We start from the raw sequence: 20,531 nt of genomic DNA, 5'->3' as shown, positions 1-20,531 counted from the left end.
CTGTCATGCAGACTTCATAATACCAGCTGCTGAAAGTGAACTGGACTTAGTCAACCCTGTGCAAAATCTGATGTGCCTGTAGTCTCCTTTATAATAATACGTATTCCTTATGAAAAAGGTATTCAAAATGCCAGGTTTGTGAAAATGCCAGGTGCAGTTATTTTCCATCATATAGCAATTGTCAGAGTCTAACAATTGCACATTATTTGCTCAGTAGTCAAGCTGTTATTATGCTTGAATAGTAGCTGGAGATAATGGGAACTTGGAAAAAAAAGACAATTGCTGTGTTGCAATGTGTGTTCAAAGTTCATGTATTAAGTTCTGTGTTTAGTTTCTGTGGCTCAGGCCAAGAACAGTGTTGATGCATATTCTCTATTCTGATACACAATCTATTTTAGATTCACAGCTGTCGATTATTTGCTACTTTATATATTCAGTTCAGTAACAGTGGCACAAGCTGTGAGAGGTTTTTAGCTGCCATGAAAGTAAGCCAAGGTGGAAAGGAATCACATTTTCACTTCAAGTTTTGAAACTTTATTTCTGTTCTTGACTCTTCATCATAGAACTTAGTGATAAAATATATTTGCTGTCAGACTTATTGATTTCAGCATTGCCTCTGATACAGATGACACTTGTACAAACAGACTGTTAATCATTTCTCGCTATTTCAGAGAATAATATTGCTTTGCTCACAACTGTAAATGCTTTGTTTACTTCAACTTATTCTTTTATTTTTCTGCCTTTGAGCACTGCCTACAGTAACAGTGCTTCAGACCGGAGCAGTGGCAGTTGGCGGCGGACCTGGGAGGAGGCGGGTCCGGAGTGGGACCTGGAGAAATAAAGAGTGGGGCTCGAGGCCCTCACCTACCTCAGACCGGAGCAGCTGCAGTCGGTGGTGAACCTGTGATGAGGCGGATCCAGAACGGGACTTGAAGAAGTTATGTAAAGGCAGAGCTAGGTTAGATGTTTGGAGATGGTGCCATTCCTTAAGAAAAGGGGTTGCTGGCTGTGTAGTGATTTTAAGGTTGGATAGATATTCCTCAGTTTCATCAGCTTGCATTTGGGCTCACCGAGAATATTTCAGAAGTTACCCCAAATAATTAGAGGTTGAATTAAATAATTGATATAGAAGACTGCACATAGTTTGTGGGAGAAATGGTTTTATTTCAGTCATTCTTTCAATCGTTATTTCAGTCATTATGATCCATGATTTCCAGGCCTCATTACTTTTTGTTTCTTTGTGTCATTTAAAATAATTCTTCTTCTTGTATTTTTTATCATTTTCATTTAGTCAGTGCAGTCCTTGCCTTGGTATTTTTCTTGCAGAGATGGACTTTTTCACATTTCCTAAAGTAGTCAAAAAAATCAATTTGTCTTTATTTTTGTTTTCAGTTCCACTTCCTGCAAAATCCTCACTGGACCTCCTCTTATTGCCCCAAAGTTTGCCCTTCTTCAGTGTAGCCCCTCTGATTTATGATTTTCCTTATTTTTAGCCCTATTTTTTAATTTCAAAATAAAACATTGCTTTGCATGCCTTCAAGAATTCATCATTGATTTCTAAGTTGGTGATTATTTTTGGTGGACTGCTAAATACTAAACATGTCCTATCTATCACTTTATTTACTTCGTATATTGTGTTAAGCAACTGTGACTATTTATTTATGACTCGCAAAAGACCATGGGCTGGATTTTCAAAGGACCGCGGGATCAGGAACTGGAGTGGACATGATTTGAAAATCGCCGTCCCACATGTTGTCTCCAGCACCTAATGCCTCCGGGATAGTCCGTGATTTTCAATGTGAGGGCGGTGGAGGAGGGAACAGGGAAGCTGCTCACCTCCAGTTAACTGCCCATTAAGCTCCTTTAGGAGCTTGTTAAGGGGCCTGGGCATTCGGGAAGGCAATTTTCAATGATGATTTCGGCAACCCTGACCAGTCTGGTGCACGTTAGTGCACAGCTGTCGGGGTCACCGTGCAGCCAATAAACTATATTAGAAAGTCTGATGGAAATAGATTTGAGGGGCCAACTAGCGCTGGGTCAAGCGCTCCATTTGGCCTCCATGGCCACTTTCCATCCTTGTCACTGTCCTGGTCCTTTCGTGAGTTTGCGAGAAAGGGCCAAGTTGTTCAGCAGCTGAATCCATAGACAGTGCAGCCCTACCGTTTCAGAGCATACACCACATCCATGGCAGTGACTGTCTTGCACCTGGTGGGCTCAGTGTAGGTGACATTCTCCAGGAAAACCTGATCACATTCTCCAGGAAAACCTTCAACACCCCATGAGTCTCCTCGTGGATCAAACCCGGGATCCGCTTGACCCCCCCACAGTGAGCCAAATGGCGGATTGCTGGTTTGGTGATGACCTGGATATTATCACAAAGCACTTTGAGGTGCTGCTTTGCTCCACCTTTTCCCAGTCCTTTGCCTCCTTTACCTCTGCCAGACATAATGATTCCTGAGACAGCAGAATCAGTGCTAGCTGCCATTCTTTAACCATCTTGATACTGTGGGGCTGTGTGTACATTCTTCAGTTAGCAGTGAAGGCCTGGTAGCCAGAACTAAAATCGTGATTTTCAAATAAGTGTTTATGTCTAAGCTTGTGCATATGCAATTTTTGAATTGCCGCATGCACTGTGGAATCTGCCCCACAGTGTAAATGGAGAAGATTCTAGTGATCTGGCAGCCAAGACAAAGCGAATCACTTATATTGAAGAGGTTTTCCATGATATAAACTGATTCGTACTGTCAGCTACAAATTTCCATGAGAGAACAAGTTGTCAGGAAGAGTGGCTGATGTCATAAAAAGCATAAATGGACATTTATGAGGAGAAATGGGAAAATCCACAGTGAAATGTTATCCCCTAGCAGTTAGAAAATCACTTCTACAGGTATGTGTTAGCTTTGGGTGATTTAAAATTACAGCTTTCCCTTTCAGCAGTTTAACAACAGTTTAGCAAAAATGGGCCAATGTCTCTTGCAATCCAGAAACTGTAGTTTTATTGCTAATTTGCCTTCAGTGGAGATATTTAACCCAGAGGCTAACAATTCTTACATTTTCAGTAATCTGCTCATGGGAGTACAGTAATAAGTATTTCAGTATGCTATAATATCAATAGTAGGATAGATGGCTCTGATGCAGGATGTACATCAAAGCCATGAGCCCATCTAGAATCATAGATTTTCAACCCCTTCCAATGATATGTAGGACTTGAACTTCATTGATGCAACATCAGTTTTACAGGCATAAAACAAGCTCCTAAACATTCAATATGACAATTAGCATGTGCGTGCACATTCTGTGTCCGAGATGGTGCTGCTCACAATACTGATAAAGGCTGAGTTATGGACGTCCAGGGCCCCTGCCTGAAACTGGTATTAGAACCTTTACTAATGCAAATAGAGGGCCCAATGACTCTTTCTGGGCCTCTCCTCAAAATTGGGCTGCCCTGAACACAGCCGGTGCTGAACCAGTTGTATTGAGGATGACTGAGTCTACATGTGGCCTAACCAGCAATCCACAAAGAGACTAATGGAGGCTGCCACCTAAAGAGTAAGTTTTTTGTTTAAAAAAAACCTGAATGTGGAGACTCTCCTCCCAGATCCACAGCAATCCTGAAGACCATTGCTGGCTCCCATTCAGCAACTTTTTACAATTTATATAAATGACTTAGATGAAGGGACCGAAGGTTTTGGTTGCTAAATTTGCTGATGACACAAAGATAGGTAGGAAAGTAACTTGTGAAGAAGACATAAGGAGGCTACAAAGAGCTGGACAAAGAGTTTATCCAGTTTGCTTACCCACTGTTTTTTTTTCATGTTTGCACTTGCTGCTGTTCAATATTCAGTCCGTTAACACCTTTTCTGTACTAATGCTTTGTCTTTCAACACACCATTAACATATTATTTGCCTTTGCTCCATGACCTTTAGGTCACCTATGTGGCCTTGTCCAATCTATACCTTCTCCTTTGTTATCTCTTGCTCTACCCCCACTTCACTTGCTTATAACCTGTGACATTTTTAATATTTGTCAGTTCCGAAGAAGGGTCACTGACCCGAAACGTTAACTCTGCTTCTCTTTCCACAGATGCTGCCAGACATGCTGAGTGGTTCCAGCATTTCTTGTTTTTATTACAAAGAGCTATAGATAGGTTAAGTGAGTGGGCAAAGTCTTGGCAAATGGAGTACAATGTGGGAAAGTGGGAAATTGTCCATTTTGGCAGGAAGAATAAAAAAGAACCATATTATCTAAATGGTGAGAGATTGCAGAGCTCTGAGATGCAGAGAGATCTGGGTGTCCTAGTGCATGAATCGCAAACGGTTTGTATGCAGGTACAGCATGTAATTATGAAAGCTAATAGAATGTTATCGTTTATCGCGAGGGGAATTGAATACAAAAGCAGGGAGTTTATGCTTCAGTTATACAGGGTATTGATGAGATCACAACTGGAGTACTGTGTACAGTACTGGTCTCCTTATTTAAGGAAGGATGTAAATACATTGGAGGCAGTACAGAGAAGGTTTACTAGACTAATACTAGGAATGGGCGGGCTGGCTTATGAGGAAAGATTGGACAGGCTAGGCTTGTATCCGCTGGAATTTAGAAGAGTAAGAAGCGACTTGGTTGAAACATATAAGATCCTGAGGGGTCTTGACAGGGTGGATGTGGAAAGGATGTTTCCCCTTATGGGAGAATCTCAAACTAGGGATCACTGTTTAAAAATAAGGGGTCGCCCATTTAAGACAGAGATGAGGAGAAATTTTTTCTCTCACAGGGTCATGAGTCTTTGGAATTCTCTTCCTCAAAAGGCGGTAGAAGCAGAGCCTTTGAATATTTTTAAGGCAGAGGTAGATAGATTCTTGATAAGCAAGGGGGTGGAAGGTTATCAGAGGTAGGTGGAAATTTGGAGTAATCAGTTCAGCCATGAACTTATTGAATGGCGGAGCAGGCTCGAAGGGCTGAGTGGCCTACTCCTGCTCCTAAATTCGTATGTTCGTATGTCCCACATGTTCACGCCCCACCAACACCCCCCAGCCACCTCCCAAGGTCTAAATGAGGGACACTGCTGCTGAAGTATTAAGTCTGTTTCACTGATGAGCTGCCTGAGGATTCGCATTAGGTGTTTGCAGCTCGCGTCCGAGGCCCAATATCGAGTGTGCCTTGGGCCAATCTGTTCCAGGGCAGGGAATCTTCCCTATGCCAGCTTGTGCCAGCAGGCCAGTGCTATCCAATTTCATTCCCATGATTTCCATGTGATAGATGAGCTGTACCATGGGAAAATCTTTGATCATGGTGAGGCCCAGAGCCCTGTCTTCCTGCTTTGCTGCTTCCATATAAAATGAGATAAGGTCATTTGCTTTGGTAAAGAACCCATTTGCGAGCAGCTTTATGCAGGAATGTGTCAAAAATTGATTAATGCTGCTTATGTCACTTGTTTCAGCATGAAAGACAGCATAGAACTTCAGGGTCCTTAACAACCTTCGGAGCCTCAGAAAAAAGATGTGTGTGACATTTTTTTGGTAGTCAGTACTGGAACAGGTGACCTACCTCTGTAATAGCCTCCCTAGTGAACAGAGCTGCCCCGGGCACACTGCTCCTCGTTAAATTGGAGGCACAATGTTCTGTCCTATAAACATATGTGGGGTATGGGCTCTGACGATGTCAGCTTTTTCATCTTCTTCTTCCTAGATCTGAAACTCCATCCGCCCTTACTTACTGCAGTTCCACTGTCTCTTCCGCCAGCCACAACAGCAGAATGAGCAGTATACTCATGTTGCCAGAAAGCAGTTTGCCCAGAAGGTCTGGGGCAGAGATTCTCCTGCAGAGGGGTGGGGGTCTAAAGCAAGTGTAGGATCCTCACTTTACTTGGATGTATTAGGCGACTACCACTTTTTGGACGACTAATACACCTTAACTCAAAATGGCATTGGGTGCACATCTGTTGGACATTGGGCAAGCAAGATCTCTGCCCAAAATATGGAGGTTTAGCATCTATTATACAACACTATATAGGTGACCATGAGTTGAAATTCCTCACATAGAAACATACAGCAGACTGCAGTTAAGGGGGAGCTAGATAAGCACATGAGGAAGAAAGGCATAGAAGAATATGTTGATGGAGTTAGATGATATAGGTAATGTGGGAGGAGGCTTGTGTGCAGCAGAAACACCAGGGTAGGGGCGAATGGCCTGTGTTACGAACAGGTAGTTAATTTCTGATTCAGCTCGTTTCTTACACTTGGTCTTTTTCACGGACTTGAGCTCCCAATTTCTATGTTATGAACAGGTAGTTAATCTTTTTTCTGTCTGAACACATTTTCCTTGTTTTCTTCCAACCACCTGTCCGTATATAGATTAATGATTGAATTTCTTTCCCTCCCTTAAACTCTAATAATTAATGACCACATCAAACAACATGATTTTTAAAGTTAAAACAAAAAAGTAGGGTTTATTAACACAGTCTTAAACTCGGGAATGGGTTTAACTTCACCATGCACGCTTACAAACATTCAAGGAAAGGTTAAAGATGTAAAAGGGCAAGGACATATACTAAGTAGAACTATAAATAACATGAATTTCAGTTAAAAATAGTGTCTGTTTATATTATCAAAAAAAGTGTCTAAAATGGGAGATCACCAATTAGAAATGCCGAATAGGGGAGAAGCTGTTGGAAATACCTCTTCTCTTGCACATTTCTTCTTTGCACTCTCAAAAGTAAATGGAGGTAGCTCGATTTGGCTGAAGTTACCTTTTTCTTAGATGGGGAGGAAGCTAGCCGATTGAAGGTTTCCTTGTTATTTTTGCAGACTGTGTCTTTAATTTTCTTTGCTGTTTGCCGTCTGTGACTTCTTTAATTTTTCTGGCTTTTTGCAGCTTGTGATTTAGAGAGAGATGTCAATGCAGCTTGAAGACAGTTCTGCTTCTAGCAGAGAGGTCTCAGGGAGAAGTGTGCAGCCGTAGACAAGCCGGGCCAAATTTCTGAACAAAAGACAACTGTGTGTTTGAAGACAGGCTGTACCCTCAAACTGCAACAGTTTCAAGTCCAGGCAGGTTGGATAGGAGTTTTCTTGGTCCTAAAGCTAGACCCTTTTCAAGTTGCTGTCCCACCTGACCTCTCTCCTCCATTCTGACAATCGGAACACAGAAGTAAAAACTTAAACATGATGCATAAGATGGCGGTTGACATTAATACTCAAAAAATTGCACAGAACACAATTTACAGTGGGTTCTCATCTATTTGTAACACCTGCCTGTGTGCCATAAGTTCTACGTAATGTAAGAAACAGGCCATTCACACCATGAAGCCTCTACTGTTGGTTTTCTCCATGAGCCACCTAGTCTAATTCCCCCTTTCCTGCTCCCTCCCCATGTTCTTTTAATAACCCTGTTTTTCAAGTAACTATTTAATTATTTTCTAAAAATATTTATGGGCTCTACCTCAACAACAGATTGTGGCAGAGAATCCCACATTGCAACTATCCTCCGTGTAATCATGACTATTTTACTAATCAGGCTGTTTGGACACATGCTTTTCCTTTTTCTACTTAACACTCCCTCTCACACATATCATGGGGTAGATGTCCATGAGGAACTTGATGGCATTAGCCACCTCCTTAATGCAAGCATAAAGCGCAGACTGACTGATGATACTGATGTCCCATGTGGCAGCCAGGAAGGAGACAGAGGCAACGAAGTTCAGAGCTGCAGTGGCCTTGACTGCAACAGACAATGGTCGTGGGTCTTATTGCAGAAGGTGACACAATTCTGTGACAACTTCCTTAGAGATGGGCAGCCACCTTCTGCACTGTTCCTCAGGTATTTTGTCCTAGGTCTACACACTCTGTTGATAGGGGAAGGATTGCTGTGGGAATACCTCTCCCTAAAGCTGCATCTCTGTTTGCTCCTTCCTTCTGCTGCTCCTTGTTCTCAGCCAAAATGGAATGGCAGCATGACACCCATGTAGAATAAAGAGTGTTGCCAGAAGTCTCTTCATGTTGTAGATCCACAGCAAGCACTTCAAAATAGTTTAGGTAACAAAAACTGACAGTGTAATAGAAGTCAAATATATCCCAAAACTTTACAATGTTTTATCAGAGAGCAGGTGAGAATTCCTTTAAACACCAATGAAATGATTGCCTCTTGACTTGTACTATATGTGGTTTTTGGACAAATTCAGGAACAAGGCAAAAATGACACTAGGGTCTTAGCAGCATCATTTGACCCCTATTTGTAGAGATTAATGGGGTCCCCCCATGCCCCTCCCAACACTTCCTGTTTGCATTGGGAGATCAGGCCTCCTAAATCGAGGCCCACTCGCAACCCGCAGTAAGTGTGTAGGTCAATCCTTCACGATTTTGGTTGTGCTTTCTGCTCATTTTTAGGTGTAATCAGGGTGATAGTGAGACAAACATCTCCCCTGCCCTACCTTCACACCTCTGTTCATCATAAACTTGGACTCAAATGGAAAGCATTCAAGGAATTTTTGTGTCCAAAATGAAGGCCATCTAGATAGAGTGCCTTCTCTAACTTCTTTTCAACTTATAGCTGTCCCTCTAACCAAACATTCAACCGTTCCTGCTCTGAAGTTTCTCCAACTCAGCCCTTGGCATACTCACCTTATCTGTAAACTCAATCACCTGCATCCTTGTTGCTCCCCTGTCCCAGCTCCTGATCGCTAAATATCATCATTCAGCTTCATGCTTCCTGACACTATTGTCTGACTTATGGCTATGACGCTGTCTCCACCGCATTTAATATTGCCATTACCACTTCTTCCACAAAAAACGCATCTCATAATTCTCTCTAATTAACTCCAACTATCCCATTCTTTCCAAAGTCCTTGAATATGTTATTGCCTCGCAGTTCTTCTCCCAGTACTTTGTATTTGAGATCCTCCAATCTAGTTTACATCCCACCCTAAGCACTGAGATTAGCCGAAGTCACGAATACCTATGACCATGGCTGTCCTCATCCTACTTAACCTCATTGCCAGTACTGAACATTCCATCACCCTTCAACATCTCATCTGTACAGTCCACCTCCATGGTGCTGCTCTCTTCTGGTACTACTCATTTGTCACAATGCAGGCATTGCATTTCCTCCAATATCTTTGCGTCCTCTGCCCACGTGATTACCTGCAGTGTATCACAAGGTCCATCCTTGGCTCTCTCTTCACCTTGGCAATATAATTTGGAAGCATAGGTTCAGCATCCATGTGTAAATGCAGATGATTCCCAGCTCTAGCTGTCTGCCTCCTCCATTAATCAAAGACTCTCCCAATACTCTTCAACGGCCTGTCCCACATCAACCTGAATGAGCCCCCAACCAAAAACATTCTTTTACTCTCGCCAGCGTTTACCAGCACCTGGCTTTGATTCCCTGCTAATATCACAGACTTTCAGTAATGGTGTGACCTTGGTGCACTACTGAACTTGGCTCTGTTCGTAAGACTGCTTTCATCCAACTCTGCAACATTGTTCTGTGCCTACCTCTCTTTCAGTTGCTGAAATCTTCATTCATGCCTTCATTGCTTTGACGCTATACTTCTCTGATGTCTAAGGCTGCTCTAGCTCTCCACAAGTTTCAACATAACCAGTAGTGTAGTGGTATTGTCACTGGACTAGAAACCCAAAAACCCAGGGTATTGCTCTGGGGATATGGGTTTGAATACCACTACAGCAAAAGGTGGAATTTAAATTAAATTAATAAAAATCTGGAATTAAAAGCTAGTCTAATGATGGCTAAGAAACCATTGTTGATTGTTGTAAAAACCCATCTGGTTCACTAATGTCCTTTAGGGAAGGAAATCTGCTGTCCTTACCTGGTCTGGCCTACATGTGACTCCAGACCCACAGCAATATGGTTGATTCTTACATGCCTCCTGAAATGGCCTAACAAGCCACTCAATTGTATCTAACTGCTATGAAGTCAATAAAAAGGAATGAAACCGGACGGACCACCCGGCATCGACCTAGATACTGACAATGGCAAACCCAGCCCTGTAGACCCCGCAAAGTCCTCCTTACTAACATCTGGGGGCTTGTGCCAAAGTTGGGAGAGCTATCCCACAGACGTTACTTGCAGCATAGATAAAGCAGAACCAATGTGTTACGACCAGGTGAGAAAGGTGTCTAGGGTTCCCTCTCAGCCTTCACCTGGTCTTACTGCAACAGGGTTTTATTTTAAACACACCATGTTTTTAGCTCCCCCTTGCTAAATCCTTGTTCACTGCTCTCCAATTATAAGGCAAAGAAACCAGCACAAACAGATTTTCTTAGGTTTAGAGAAGAAAGGTTAAAATGTATTAAACTTAGGCTGCGTTTGCAGACAACACAGCCAATAGGTGGCGCTGCACTGGCACATGTGCAAATGCAGCCTGTTCAACTAAAACGTCACAGTCAGCGACGTTCAGGCAGCTGCCAGGACTAAAGATGGCACTGCTCAAATAATCACACAAAGGCAACGAAAACACATGGCAGCACACAATGGCCGGAGAGATCGGCTGGCTGGGGAATGGCCGGAGAGAGCGGGTGGAGGGGGGGGGAGCAGGGTGGTGAGGAATGGCCGGAGACAGTGGGGGGATGGGGGAATGGCCAGAGAGAGTGGGCGGGGGGGAGGGGGTGGGGGGGGAGAATGGCCGGAGAGAGCGGGAGGGGGAATTGGCCGGGGGGAGCGGGCGGGGGGAATGGCCGGAGAGATTGGGGGGGAGGGAGAAATTGCCGGAGAGAGTGGGCGGGGGGGGCAGGAGGAGAGCACACCTGACGCCACCAAGGTCTTCGGCCGCTCCCTCCCCGCTTCCCTCCCAAACCCTGCTCTCTCCCCACTCTCCCACCATACCCTGCTCTCTCCCCGACACCCGCTCTCCAACCCCGCTTCTGCGCTTGCTCTCTCCCACGTTATGCGATGATGTCATCTGGGCATGCGTGTACCAGTCCTGGCAATTTACGTGATGACGTTATCTGCGCATGTGCAAACCGGTCCTAGCAGTGTGGCATGCAGCGCATGTGCAGAGAGCAGGAGCCTGCTTGCACATGTGCGCAGGTTGGTGCAGTCGGATGACGTCCCCGCTGGCTGCGTTGTCAAGAATCACTTCGTTAAACTTAAATTTAAATTCTAATTCAGTTAACACCTACGGATACACAACACGCCAAAGCTAGCATGCATATGCGATACACACATGCAGATAGAGACAGAAAAGAGCAGAAGAAAAATAATGTGGAAAAGTTTGAGGTAATCTCTGAAGAGGGTTTTTGTTACTGATCTTCAAGCTCACTGTAAAGTCTTTGATTGTAGGTAGATCTTGCTTTTCGTTGGAGCCCAGTATTCTTCTTAAACCTTGTTCACTGTAGGAGACTTTTCTCCCTTAGGGTTCAGGTGTTCAGTGGATTTGGAGTTCGATGAGAAAAGATGGGAGCAGACAGGAGAGGCTGTGGCAAGCCAGCCAAGGAAGGGAGGTCTTTTCAGTCCAGGAGCAAACAGACAATCTCTGTTCAAAACTCTGTACAATTCAGAAAAAACAGGTTGCAAGCAGGCAAGTCACGTGACCAACAAAAACAAGAAATGCTGGAATCACTCAGCAGGTCTGGCAGCATCTGTGGAAAGAGAAGCAGAGTTAACGTTTCGGGTCAGTGACCCTTCTTCGGAACTTAAGTCACGTGACCAATTGGTCTGACCACGTCTTTTGTGGATTCGGCTATCCCACCGGTCATCCTGAAATTTGTGCTCCCTCACCTTCAAAGCCTGGTGCTCAAATCCATTGTGAGTTAAATTGGATGAGGGGAAGTGACCCCTTTTGCCTCCACAAGCACTGTTGGTTAATATACAAATGTCTTTCCAGCCAAGGGCCGAGTGTTTTTTTAAACAAGTCCTTTCTTCACTTCAGCAACAGTTTGAAATTTAATGTCCATATGGCAAAATTAATATGCCTCCTTCTTGGCAGGTGGGGGTCTTGCATGACACCTCCACCCCCAGCGGAATGAAATGTGATTTGAGAAAAGCGCATTTCATTAAAAGGGTCGAAAGAAAACATAAAATACAGAAAAAAACATGCATTTCTCTCATTCATTTACAATCTTAAAACTTATTAAAATTACCCCCTTCCCTTTTTTGGCATTCCACTAAACATGTGTTTTTTTTGGGGGGGAGGGAGAAGTCTTGTCTTCAGTTTGCCCATTTTCATGGCTGCCTAGGATCTTTGAGATGATTAGGTTTAATTAGCCTGAGCTGGAATTTTTTTTCAGGAGAGTCAGTAGTGGGTGGGTCTATCCTGAAATCTCTTTCAGAGCTTTGCTGAGTCATGCAAAGGCTTTTGACTTCAGGGGATGCATGGTTCTCTTTTTTTTCCTGACTGTGGGGGAGGATTCTTTGCTAATCTCCCCCTTTGTCCTACAAACATACGAATTAGGAGCAGGAGTAGGTCACTCGACCCCTCAAGCCTGCACCGCCATTCAATAAGTTCATGACTGAACTGATTACTCTACATTTCCACTTACCCCCGATAACCTTCCACCCCCTTGCTTATCAAGAATCTATCTACCTCTGCCATAAAAATATTCAAAGACTCTGCTTCCACCGCCTTTTGAGGAAGAGAATTCCAAAGACTCACGACCCTCTGAGAGAAAAAATTTCTCCTCAACTCTGTCTTAAATGGGCGACCCCTAATTTTTAAACAGTGACCCCTAGTTTGAGATTCTCCGACAATGGGAAACATCCTTTCCACATCGACCCTGTCAAGACCCCTCAGGATCTTATATGTTTCAATCAGGTCACCTCTTTCTCTTCTAAATTCGAGCGGATACAAGCCTAGCCTGTCCAACCTTTCCTCATAAGTCAGCCCACACATTCCAGGTATTAGTCTAGTAAACCTTCTCTGTACTGCCTCCAATGCATTTACATCCTTCCTTAAATAAGGAGACCAGTACTGTACACAGTACTCCAGATTTGGTATCACCAATGCCCTGTACAGCTGAAGCATAACCTCCCTACTTTTGTATTCAATTCCCCTCGTGATAAACAATAACATTCTCTTAGTTTTCCTAATTACGTGCTGTACCTGCATACTAACCATTTGCGATTCATGCACTAGGACACCCAGATCCCTCTGCATCTCAGAGCACTGCAATCTCTCACCATTTAGATAATATGCTCCTTTTTTATTCTTTCTGACAAAGTGGACAATTTCACACTTTCCCACATCATACTCCATTTGCCAGGTCTTTGCCCACTCACTTAACCTATCTATATCCTTTCGTAGCCTCCTTATGTCCTCTTCACAAGTTACTTTCCTACCTATCTTTGTGTCATCAGCAAATTTAGCAACCATACTTCGGTCCCTTCATCTAAGTCATTTATATAAATTGTAAAAAGTTGAGGCCTCAGCACTGATCCCTGTGGCACACCACTCGTTACATTTTGCCAACCAGAAAATGACCCATTTATGCCTACTCTCTGTTTCGTGTTAGCTAACCAATCTTCTATCCATACCAATATGTTATCCCCTACACCATGAGCTTTTATTTTCTGCAATAACCTTTGATGTGGCACCTTATCAAATGCCTTCTGGAAATCTAAAACAATACATCCACAGGTTCCCCTTTATCCACAGCACATGTAACTCCCTCAAAGAACTCCAATAAATTGGTTAAATGTGATTTCCCTTTGGCAAAACCATGTTGACTCTGCCTGATTATCTTGAAGTTTTCCAAATGCCCTGCTATAACATCTTTAATAATAGCTTCTAACATTTTCCCTATGACAGATGTTAAGCTAACTGGCCTATAGTTTCCTGCTTTCTGTCTCTCTCCCTTTTTGAATAACATTCGCTATTTTCCAATCTAACTGAACCTTCCCCGAACCTGGGGAATTTTGGAAAAATAAAACTAACGCATCTACTATCTCACTAGCCAGTTCTTTTAACACTTTAGGATGAAGTCCATCAGGACCCAGGGACTTGTCAGCCCGCAGCTCCAACAATTTGTTCAGTACCACTTTCCTGGTGATTGTAATATTCTTGAGTTCCTCCCTCCCTTCCATTTCCTGACTTACAGCTAATACTGGGATGTTACTTATATCCTCAATAGTGAAGACTCTGGGACACTGCTGCCTGCAGGTATTTGTACAGACTCTAATGCACTCCCCTGTGGCACTTCGACTAGGTGAGGCATCACCCTCATGGTTTCTCTGCCCCTAGAGGTCTTTCTTTGTCTCTGCAGGTTCCTGTAAATGCTGTTAGCAACTCTGGTGGTGTGGTTCTAGTGTCTGCATTTACATGGGAGGATGTGGGTCTAACTTTTCACATTTTCCAGGGTTGGCTGATCGGACAGTAGGGGTTTTCATTCGGGATTCCTCCCGGATTCCCTTTAACTTGCCCTCTTGGTCGCTTTTTCCCCTTCCCTTTCTAACCTATTCTTCTTAAACCTTGTTCGCTGTAGGATACTTTTCTCTGATGGGGTTCATGTGTCTTCAGTGGATGTGGAGTTCCGTGAAAAAAAGATGGAGCAGACAGGAGAGGCTGTGGCGAGCCAGTCAGGAGGGGTCTTTTCAGTCCAGCAGCAAACAGACAATCTCTGTTCAAAACTCTCTGTACAATTCAGAAAAACCAGGTTGCCAAGCAGGCTAGTCACGTGACCAGCTGTTTATAGATTTGACTAGCCCAGCAGTCACCCTGAAATTTGAGCTCCCTCACCTTCAATGTCTGGTGCGCAAAGTCCATTTTGGGTTGAATTGGATGAGGGAAATAACCCCTTTTGTCTCCACAAGCACTGTTAATATGCAAATGTCTTTCCAGCCAAGGGCCTGGTGATTATTTTAAACAAGTCCTTTCTTCACTTCAAGCATGAAGTCTAGCATGACACAGTGGATGTGGTGTATTTGGATTTTCAGAGGGCTTTTGATAAGGTCCTACACAGGAGATTAAGAAAAATTAGAGCACATGGGACTGGGAGTAATATACTGCAATGGACTGAGAATTGGTTAACAGACAGAAAGCAGAGAGTAGGAATAAATGGGTCATTCTCAGGATGGCAGGCTGTTACAATTGAAGTTCCCCAAGGATCAGTGCTTGGGCCACAGCTTTTGACAATCTATAAAAATGATTTGGATATGGGGACCAAATGTAATATTTCCTTTTTTGCTAATGACACAAAACTGGGAGGGACTGTAAGTTGTGAGGAGGATGCAAAGAGGCTTCAAGGGGACTTGGGAAGGCTAAGTGAATGGGCAAGAACATGGTACATGGAATAAGTGTGAAGTGATCCACTTTGGTAGAAAAAACAGTAAGGCAGAGTATTTTTTTTAAATGGTGAGAGGCTGGGAAGTGTTGATGTCCAAAGAGACCTGGGTGTCCTCATTCATGAGTCACTAAAACTAGTATGCAGGTGCAGTAAGCAATTAGGAAGGTAAATGATATGTTGGCCTTCATTGCAAGGGGATTTGAGTACAGGAGTAAAGATTTATTGCTTCAATTGCATAAAGCCTTGGTCAGACCGCACCTGGAGTATCGTGTACAGTTTGGTCTCCTTATTTAAGGAAGGATATACTTGCCATAGAGGGAGTGCAACGGAGGTTCACCAGACTAGCGGGGTTGTTTTATGAGGAGACATTGAAGAAACTGGAGGAGTTCCAAAGAAGGGTCACTGACCCGAAACGTTAACTCTGCTTCTCTTTCCACAGATGCTGCCAGACCTGCTGAGAGGTTCCAGCATTTCTTGTTTTTATTTCAGATTTCCAGCATCCGCAGTATTTTGCTTTTATATTATTGCAAAAACTGGGCCTGTATTATCTAGAGTTTCGAAGAATGAGAGGTGATCTCATTGAAATTTATAAAATCCTTACAGGGCCTGCCGGGGTAGGATATTTAAGACTGAGATGAGGAGTAATTTCTTTACTCAGAGGGTGGTACTCACCGGCCTGCGGCGGGAAGCCAATTTGAATAATTAATTGCCCAATTGTGGGCAGATTGGGAATGCCACTGGGATCTTCCTGGTGGTGGACAGGCCCGCCACTGTGACCCAAACCTGGCAAGTGCCTGGAGGTGGTCCACAAGGCCTCTTTTAGCTCCCCCACCCCAACACCCCATCGGAGCCATATGCATCAACAGATCACAGCTGCAGCCATGGGCTATCCTGAGGAGGGGTTCCCTCTCCACAGTCATGGCCTGGCAGCTGTGGACACTGTTGCTTTTAAAGAAGTGCAAACCTCTTCAAAGTGCGCCTCAAGATGGAGACACCCTCACGGTCTCCATCCTGTAGCAATAGCACCCATTTCTGCCGCTAGGGTTTCCCTCCTTCCAAGGCTGTAGGCCCTCTGATTGGGCCTGCAGCCTCAGGAACCCACCCACCATCCTTAATTGGATGGCCGTCGTAGAGGCGACCAATTGGGAGGCCGCCTCCCATTAGATTGCGTCGGCGGGTATGTTGCCAGCAATTGTGGGGTCGGGAGCTGGAAATGGTCCTGCCCTGCAGTTAATTTTTAAAGGACATAAGCTTTCGGCCATGCGGTCATATAGCACTAATGGGGGCCATTATCCCATCGTGCCTGTGCCAGCTCCCGGAAAGAGCTACCAAATAGTTCTACTTCCCTGCTCTATTCCCATAGCCCTGCAATTGATTTTACTTTTTAATTATATATTCAAGTTCCCTTTTGAAAGTTACTATTGAATCTGCTTCCATCACCCTTTCAGGCAATGCATTCCAGATCATAACAATTCGCTGCATATAAAATACATCCTCATCTCCCCCCTGGCTTTTCTGCTAATTATATTCCAGCTGTCTCCTTTAGTTACCAACCCTCCTGCCAATGGAAATAGTTTCTCCCATCATAATTTTGAAATTGTTGCTGTCCATTGCCCCACCACTATTTTTCTGCCCTCTGGAATTCCATATCTTGTTCCCTTCACCTTTCCACTTCCTTCTTGGCTTTCAAAGGCCTCCTCAAAAATCTTTCTCTTTGATTGTGTCTTCAATTGTACCACCCCACCACCCCAACATTCCATTTTCCCATTTCCCCCCTGCTCGGAATGCATTTTTTCCCCTTCTTGGTGTAAAGTCCTATATATATTCTTACATTCAAGAAATATTCCTGTATGTCAGGAGTTAGTTACAGGTTACGGTATTAAGTGTTAAAGTATTATTCATAATGTATAAAACACAAAGCATCAGAATTAGGCAATCAAATAATTAAATGTAGAAGTAGTTAGTATTGTTTGTGGGAGTTTCATTTACACTTTCCAAATGAATACTCTTGCAATATGTGGTTAAGAGTCTTCTCCTTTTAATTAACAAACACATGCAAATACTTGGCAACAGCAAAAAATGTTTTCCTCCTTCTGCCAAACCTTCCTGTTTTTAATTTATTTTTGAAGCACTACTCACAGCTCTGCCTTACCGTAGATACATTTCAAAAATACACAATGCAGATTTAAAAAATGACACAGGAACAATGATGTATAACCTTCTAAAAATTACACTTGTCAAAATTAGATACACCATAACAATACAGTTCCCTTACAAATCGAAATACATACGTTTCATGCAAGTCTGGCATTGCACAGCTGTTCCTAACTGGTACAATTTCCAGACAAATGATTTTAACATTTGGCTGTGACCATCGGTATACAATGGTTAGCAAACTGTTCAATTGAAAACACAGAAGCATTGCTTTTGCCAACAAGTACATAAATTAGCACTTCAAACTTGATTCCAAGACAGTTCAAAGGAGATCCTTATGGTGTACCAGCCAGTCTGGTGCCGGCTGCCATTTTAAATTTAAAGAGACATGATGACATATGTTTCCACATTTATTGAAAGATGTTAATGCATATTAGATAGCAAGAATTTTGAAGATAAAATGGATGTTCAAGTACAGTAAAGGATTCTGTTATTTTAAGATTGGTGGATCTTAATTAAGTCAAATTATTAAAATGCCATATTTAAAAAAAATAAAATGTCTTTATTAGGCTGATTACATTTCCGTGCTCTTTCAACAAAGATGTATTCACAAAAATATTGCATTGACTGAGTAGAAATTCACCACCAACTGAAAGAGGAAAGTCCACCAAATGGACTGCAATCATATACGTGTTATTTTCCAGTGATTATTACTGCTAACATTCATGGAATGTTAGCAGGTCAGCAGCTGAAAAGATTATTTATCAGAAACGGTAGATAAGAAAAACTGATTTCATAAAGGAATCAAGAGTACGTAACCCAATGTTGAATAAGTCTGATTAAAATAATTTCTCTATGCAGCATTTAAATATTGAACAGAAACCATTATCTAATGAAAAGTATCCTGAAAGCCTTCTGCATACAGCTGCATTTGATTTCTGATGTGGTTTCAACAATCTGACTGAGGCTAGTTAATTCGGAAAAGAACTGACCCGGCAAGTTTTGGTGACTCCTATAAACAAGATAATTGGAATTTTACTTCAGTAATGGTAATACTTCAATAAGCTTTAACAGACTCTTAATGATAGTAATAAAACATGACAGGTAAAAAATGAAAATGAACTCTATTGACACTGTTGTCAACACACCTCAGCTAAACCAACTAAGCACTTTTTAGTTGCTGGTAGATCTGAACAACTCTTCTGACAGCTTTCTTTTCCTTTTTACAGTAGATAATGCTGACAGTCAAAATGAACAAGGTCAAGTTGATGACAAGATTTCCAGAGCAGGCGATAGGGGAGGGAGATCCAGGAGGAATGGAAACTTGAGTGACTGAATAGTGCAATTTCGTAATATAATTTCTGAACCATGGTTCAGAGTTGATGAGAAAAGAACAGTTTAAACTATTCATTTTAAGCTGCCTACACATGATAAGAGTGTCATAAAACTCACCTTATAATTATCAGGGTTTTAAAATAGAGCCATATTCTGTGCAATAGGTCAGGCTGAACAAATAATTGTATGCACAAGACCTGTTTGTAAGAACCCTAGTTATTCTGAAGGAATTGGGTTATGGGGAAAACTCAGACACATCTGAGTTTCATACAAATGAGTTCATCTGTAGTTGATTTCAGCGAATGGATTTCTCTGAACATTAGCCTTTTATCTATACATTGTAAATGTTCAAAGCTAATAAAAGGTGCATATTAGTCAATGCATACATGTTTTGTATCCCCTGCTTTCAAGACTGTACATTAGAGCTATAAAAAGTGCACCATAGTGCCATTATGTAACTTGTTCACTTATCAAATGTTTTGGGGATTATCATGCACGTTCATAAGTATAAATAAAGATGGTTTATATGACATTCCATCATATGAATAATACAAGAGCTCTTACACTTTATTTACTGTTGAGAAAAAAAAACTTATAATGGATATTAGAATGTACACATTCTGAAGTATATTCCAAGGTTTTCTGTGCTCAGTTTATTTTTATTTTTTAGTTAGTGGAGATATCATGACATATGGTAATGGATGGCCCACTGATATTTACATAAATGTGGTATTAAGTCATGAGGTTAGGTCAAAACTAATATTAGAATTTATTTTACCAGGGTTGTGTTAGGGAAATGTCATTTCTTTTCCCATTGATTTACTTTCCTGATCCCATCTCTCCTAATGGTACGGACTAATTCTGGATGCCTTTCCATGAGTGGCAGCAGCCTTCCTGGATCTAATTTCACTGGGCATCATTGAATATCAGAGGAGCATAAAAACAGAAGTGGACCATTCGGCCCATCGAGCCTGTTCCACCGTTCGGTGAGATCATGGTAAAGCAGGTCGGGTGTGGACCAGAGTGGCATAAAGCAAACCGGGATCAGAGCAGAGCAGCATAAAGCAGGCGGGGAGCAGTGATGGGCAGCATAAAGCAGACAGGGAGCAGAGTAGTATAAAGCAGGCCAGGAGTGGAGCAGAGCAGCATAAAGCAAGTAGGAAGCAGAGCAGGCTGTGATCGGTGAGACTGAACTGACCAGGAGGCAAACAAATCGCAGTGACATCACAGGACCAGGAGTCACATTGGTGAGTATACTGGTAAGCTTTTAATTTAAATTAAAATTCATCAACTTTAAAGTAAGGCTTGATGAATTTGTTATATATTGGAAAGAGCTAGGAACTAATTGGCTAGGAACTTATTGTTATGTGTAAGGGTGTTCCAGGGTGCTACATTCACTGCTGCACTGGGGTCACGTGATGCATAACACTACACTGGTCTGAGCAGTCTTTACCAAGCAGCATGGTGAGCTGTATGAAATAAACAAAGAGCTCTGGCATTTTTAAGCCTAAAGTGTGACTATTTCTAACTTATGGGAACCAGAAGACATAATATGGTGACAAGTGTCTGTGAGTAAACCTGAAACATATAAAAAGGATTTAATGCTGAATTAGATTGAAAAATATTGACCCAAATTAGTGCCAGAGAGAGAGAAACTGAGTGAATCATGCAAAAATGAAGTGGCCACCGACACAATGAAGGCACAGCTTTGGCCCATTATGAATTGGAAAGCCGATGATCTCATAGAGGCTTTTGAGAAGTTTAAACAAAAGTGCAGATTAACATTCAGTGGTTTTCTAAAAGGCACTAGCAAT

General features: G+C 42.5%; 1 long non-coding RNA gene and 1 pseudogene across 1 annotated transcript; one reads left to right on the top strand and one right to left on the bottom strand.

Annotated features, from left to right (window-relative positions):
* The first annotated feature begins 440 nt into the window (after positions 1 to 440).
* LOC137383328 (uncharacterized) lies at positions 441 to 19,203 on the top strand. Its single transcript, XR_010977385.1, has 3 exons — positions 441 to 485; positions 748 to 958; positions 18,612 to 19,203. It is a non-coding gene; the product is annotated as an uncharacterized lncRNA (long non-coding RNA).
* LOC137362340 (histone H4-like) lies at positions 2,127 to 2,446 on the bottom strand (annotated as a pseudogene).
* Positions 19,204 to 20,531: the final 1,328 nt, after the last annotated feature.

Source organism: Heterodontus francisci, chromosome 1 (assembly GCF_036365525.1).
Source record: "Heterodontus francisci isolate sHetFra1 chromosome 1, sHetFra1.hap1, whole genome shotgun sequence".
NCBI lineage: Eukaryota > Metazoa > Chordata > Chondrichthyes > Heterodontiformes > Heterodontidae > Heterodontus > Heterodontus francisci.
The sequence above is the reverse complement of the archived record's forward strand: the minus strand, read 5'-3'. Positions and strand labels throughout refer to the sequence as shown.